Source organism: Mizuhopecten yessoensis, unplaced genomic scaffold (assembly GCF_002113885.1).
Source record: "Mizuhopecten yessoensis strain PY_sf001 unplaced genomic scaffold, ASM211388v2 scaffold716361, whole genome shotgun sequence".
NCBI lineage: Eukaryota > Metazoa > Mollusca > Bivalvia > Pectinida > Pectinidae > Mizuhopecten > Mizuhopecten yessoensis.
In genome coordinates this window covers 685,943-692,348 of record NW_018480078.1, presented here as the reverse complement: position 1 = coordinate 692,348, position 6,406 = coordinate 685,943, and positions in this window count along the sequence as shown.

The following is a 6,406-nucleotide window of genomic DNA, read 5'->3' as shown; positions in this document are numbered from 1 at the left end:
TAAGAACACTTATGTAACGTTGGTTGATTTATTTGAGTGCTATTTATGGTAATTCGCACTGACAAGTACTTGGCCATAAGATGTATTAATTGACTGTCGAGGGGGACAAATATTCATGTTACACCAACCTGAGGTCAATGCAAATATTAATAGTTTTATTATACCGATTAAATGCAAAATTCTCATAAATATTTACAAACACGTGATTCATAGGGACGATTGTGTAACATTAATCAGATATCCATATTAACTCATTTGAATCATGCGGATGAAAGGATTTGCGCTCACTTTCGCTCTTTTTTAAGTCGGACGTCTCTCCTTTGTAATCTTCAAAGGACAGGTATCAGCCTAGCATTTGGTCATTTTTTGTTTTTACCAGAGACCAATCAAACAGCTATCTTCGTGTCTTCAATTTTGCTATGACATATTCCAGGGGTGTAGAGAGCGAAAGTGAGTGTAACCCCTGGATATTGAGGATTGGCTTGTGTATGGTTTGTGTCTTTGGCGCCCAAATCCATCAAGTTCAAAACAATTGATTGAACTTTCCAATCACTGTTTCTTTCGTTATCAATACTTCCCTGATATAATAATAAAAATGTTAAATTGTGCTTTTAATCGTGTTGCCATAGTTTCTAGTTAAAATGGTATGAATTAGGGAAATGTGCCCATTCAATCACTATTGTGTTATACAGCTTTGGATAAAAAAAAAAAGTTAATTCGAGAGTTTGCTCTATGTTTACTAAGAAAACAAATCAGACAAAACTGTGTGCCAATTCCAACTGCTTACAATGTCAATCATAATTCAATGTTTGAACATTTCTTGTCGTAATAATATCTAGAACGTATTAAAAATTCAGAAACAGACATTTTAAATATTCAATGAAAGGTTCTGAATGTTTTGAAATGTGTAAAGAGTGTATCGTAAGAAGACTGTGTATTTATATCTATGATAAATTATAAGTCTACAACATGTGGATACCCGGAATGGTCGATAAGTAGAAAGCAATACAAATGGCTCCAACAATCAAAAAAGGTACAAACCCAGAGAGACCCACTAACAGCATGGTCACTATACCATACATAAAAGGGGTGTTTGAAGCACGTTCAAGAGTGTTGCGCAAACATCACATCTACAGGCCCATGTGACCACACAACACCATCGAGCAACTATTAGTTCCTCTCAAAGACAAATGGTAGAAGGAAGACATAACAGGGGTGGCCTACCAGACTCCATGTAACAGCTGCAACTCTACACACATCGGGGAAACTGGCCGGAAATGTGGGACCCACCTAAAAGAACATCAGAAAGACGTTGAAGCCATGAAGAAGCTAGTCTACACTAGAAATACAAGGAAGGCATCGGAGAAACAATGCAATAAATCAGCCATTACAGACCATGCTAACACATACAACCACATCATAGATCGAGACTGGAACAACTCGAAAGAGCTTAAAAGGGAGGACAACTAGAAAGTAAGGAAAATCAAAATATTCATCTGGGTTAGGAGGGAAAGGGATTGGATGAACAGAGACGAAGGGGGCTACCAGCTGAGTCATCTTTATTACCCCATTTTTACATCGTCTAAGGGGCGAAATAGTTAAACATATGTTACCCGTCCCCCTGAGTTGTTTCTTAAAAGCTCGCAAAATAAAGTTTCTATTCCGACTTATCTTGATTTTTCGTGAGTATGGACTTTCATTTACTTTATCACACTGTGAAATAGCAGGAAGACTCATATTTACTTTCTCGCAATGATAATCGCAATAGTGATTGTTTACACTTATAATTACGCTTTCTGAGATGTAAATCGTTGTTTGATTAGTCATTAAGGATAAGACAGTAGTGTTCAAGTGGGGGGATCCATATTGGTGCTGTAATACCTTAAGCTGATAAATGTATATTATAACATATCTGTTTCACACATTTTAAATATAAACATAATAAACTTATAAAAATAAAAGTTTGAAATGCTCCTAATCTTCAGTATTACAGCCGACCTAGTAGCTTCCAGAATCATCACATCACAAATATAAACCGATGTGTGTAGAGATTCAAAATGGTCGTTTACAGACAAAAATCAAAGGGCTGAAAATGACTGAGAGCCTCCTACTGTCGACACAACAATCGCTAAGCTTTTAATCGCAATCTGCTGGTACAGGCAACTTTTACTTGAGTGTGCTGGTGAAACAATCATGATAGTATATTGACATGATATTCAAAGTTAATACATTTTTAGACTTGTTCATAAATATTGATATAGACACATACTTCTACTTAACCAATGTTTAGGAGATGACAGCATATAGAGATGACGAAAACATGTAAACAAGTGGAATCTTTACCTAAAACCCAATATTAACAAAACTGTTGGCTCTTCTATGATTTTACTTTTGTACCTCAATGATTGACCCCTCAGGAAACTTCATGCCGAATATCACCATTCTGGTAGAAGTATTGATTGGTGTGGGCCTGTATAACCCAACTGCTTTCCAATGTTGCTGCACGTACATTTCACGTCTATGATCTTCAAATTAATAGATTCATTAAAAAATGGAAACAAGTTTTCAATCAAAAAAAGGTTTTAATGGAAAACATGTCAAATGTCCAACAGATTTAATACTTGGGCTGTTGCCTATTTATGGGATAAAGTAAAAAAAAAATGGCAACGAAATATTTTTAGAGTCGAAAAACCTGACTCTTAAAAAATGTTATTTTCAGATATCTCTGAAATAATGTGTTTTGAAAATTTTGGAAACTTTGCGCGGTGAACGACTTGTTAAACTTTTCAGACTGTGAACAACTTGACTCAGTTAATGATATCAACTTATTTAATAATACATCTGAATTTCAAAAACGTTCCACACAGTCACCGTACAAATGCAACTAGGAAAAACTAGCGTCAAAAATGCTGTGGAATAGTATTTCAATATGCTATCGTTACAACGAAGCTGAATCTATAGAAATGCCTTAAATGAAAATAAGTAAGATACTTGTTGTTGATTTCACATTCAGGTAAATTTTACTGTGTCAATTAATATAAGAATTCGAAATTTACTTGCATCTTATTTAATCTCCAGAACTTGTAATGTTAATGTAATAAAATATGAACATTCAAACTCAAAAATCGAAAAAAAATAGGTTAAAATAATTTAAAAAAAAAGGAAATATTTAAATGTGGACCATTACGATAACACCAGAATGAGACCATTTGTTTCGGAAGGGTAAGCGTCTTCTGCTTCATCGATAATACCTGCCATATAAATCTAGGTCAAATCCAACTAATGTCATGTTCTCAAGGCGAGAACTGGGGTAATAATGTAAAATATGAAGACCGATTCACCAACTTCATTCCTATGTAGAATAAACAGCAGGTTATATCATTTTCTTGGTCGTTTTTCCTACCATGTCAACTATTTGCACTAACTTAACCCTCAAATTGACATCACATAGTTATGGAAATCCTCTAAATTCACCATACAACATGTACGGGACAATCCTTTTATACACATTTTACATTCACTTATACAGTTGTAAGTAGTAATCCTAATAATATATTTAAACGCATTCACCCCTGAACTTTCATAATGAACTATTCCAACTTTTGAATTGGAAGAGTTCAAATGTGTCTTCAGGGGTGAATGAGTTAAAGTCCCATTATACTTAAGGATTAACTTGAATATATTTTTCATGTTATGGAGATATAACACAAAAAAAACGGAGTGTACTCTAAATAAACCGAAGCGGTTTATGATGAGAGTACACTCCGGTTTTTTGTGTTATAGCTCCATAACATGAAAAATATATTCAAGTTAATCCTTATAATTTAATCTACTATACATTATCCCTGTGGAAATCCACTTTTATTGATGGACTCTTTTCTCTTAGAAATTATTGCGCTGCTGTATCAGCCAATCAAAAGCGACGTTACAAACGGCGACGTCATTTTTTATGTTATGGACTGATAACAAAAATGTCTTGTTACAAGCAAAATGAAATTATTACATAGTATAACAAAACTAATAGTATAATCAAGGAATGACCAAGATTTTGTTTTGAAGATTTTTTGGCATAAACCGCTTCGCGGATTTATGCAAAGTGCACAATTATTTTTCGGTATATACCAAAACAAAATCTTGGGCATTCTGTATGAATTAATTTAAAAAAGTAGACAAACACGTTGTAAATGCACAGTTAAAAAGATTTATTTAATTTTTACATAAACTAAACAATTGCGCTAAAAAAAAGCTGCGTTGTAATTTTGCATTCTGAAGTGTAAAAAGTAGTTCCGTCATCAGTTGTTTTTCTTTTTAGGTATATACGATATATACGAAAAAAAGTATTATGGGGGAGATAGGCAAAATTAAAGTATAACAGATTCATTCATAAATATTCTTGGAGTATTACATTTCTTATTTGTCGACAGCTGCACGTGATGCTTTATTTCCCTGTTCTCGTTCTAGTTTTGACAGAGTTTCCAGTATGATTAATCATTACCCCAACCTAAAAAATATGTAATTTATTTCGAGCAGTTTCCATATATAACTTATAGTAAATGAAATTTGTAAGTATTTATATCTTATTTCCATTAATTACAGTACACCTCGAAAGGCATTTAGTGCATAAAATTTGCAAACAAAATCACGAACTGTTCTTGGCTGAGATAGTCAATATCTTGCAACCAGTCTCTATATAACTATATCGAAAAAATATAGCTTTGAATATAAACATATCCGATATTGTCTCTTCATTCTTTTACACACGGCTTTGTTTTTTTATGAGATAAAAGTAATAAGCACAATGTCACTTTTCCCCCAGATTATAATGCAATGTAGATAACTCATATGTAAGAAAAGATATCATAAGTCGGAAACATCTCCTTACTTGAGCTTGCGCAATCGTATTAGGATTGATTTCTTCTGAAAGTTTGTTTAACCAGAGACATATAAAGCCAAAAGTAGTATATTCGTCTTTGGTTTAACCTACAGTTAAAAAATAAATAAGATAAAAAAAAAACCTTCCTAAACATGGCATTACAGTGGTAGCTATATACATTACGAAGGTTTTATTATTATGTTGTTTTTTCTAATTAATCGGTTTTATAGTGCATTTTTTGTGTATTCGTTCATAAAAAAAACTTTAGTAACAGACGACGTGTTATTCGGAAATTTAATGACTTTATGAATTATTATTCTATAAACATTATGCTACACTAAGGAATGAAAAAGCTCCCTCTTTATTTCTGCTTCTCAGATAGTTACCTTATAGTATAAATATCAACCGATGTTTTTACCTTAATGTCCATAATTCCAAGTTTCTTTTTCTATCATATGTTTATAATCTCCTCGTCTCTAGATACTGCTATGTACTGTTATCTAAAACTTTTCTGTATTCTGCACAAACTTTCTACTTCTTCTTCTACTTCTACCGTTTGAATGTCATGTCATATATAGGTGTAGCGCTATGAAAAGAAAGGAACAGAACTTAATATTGATGAGCAGAGATAGATGATTTGAAGGACAGTATTGGATCAGAAGAAATGATTTGAGAAGGGAGTTTGTTCCAATCTTTGATAGTCCGAGGAAAGAATGGTTCCTTCCTTACAAACGTCCTGCACAAGATAGTTTGAAATGAGGTTTGATGACTATGCCTTGTTTGTCTGGTTATAGGGGTGAGATATTTAGTGGTAATGGCAACTTTATTATGATGGATTTTATAGAGCATGGTAAGCCTCGCGTCTTTCCTGCGATCTGCAAGACTACGCCCTTTTAGGTGTTCTAACATGTTGCCAACGCTGGAGGTGTTACGATAGCGGTTGGCAACGAAACGAGCAGCCCTGCGCTGTACCATCTCTAGCTTGTCTATATTTTTTTTAAAGTAAGGGTCCCATACTTGGCTAGCGTATTCAACCTGAGGGTGGACTAGGGACATAGGATGAAATTTTGAGATTGCGCCTCAGGAAGCCCAGAGTGGAATTGGCCTTTTTTGTGATATTATCGATATGAGTCCTCAACTTGAGATCAGAAGTAATGGTGACCCCAAGATATTTAGCCTCTGTCACATGCTCCAACTCGTGACCATGTAGTATGTAGGGATGACAGATGGGATGTCTATTCCTTGTGACAGAGAGGCCCTGGCATTTCTCAGGGTGGAAAGCCATCGGCCTCCATTTAGTCTCCCAAAGCGCCAGTTTCTCAAGATCTTTTTGTAGAGTGTGAGCGTCTCTCTGAGATGTAACTGTCAGATACATGATGGTATCATCTGCAAAGAGTCTGAAAGAAGATGTTATACCCTGATAAGCGGGTATTGGTATCTACAGTGATATTCAAGGTTTCATTTCCTCTGTACATTTTCTTAGCATCACATTTACGTTTAAACCAAGAAATGTTGGTATTTAATTTGTTTTCT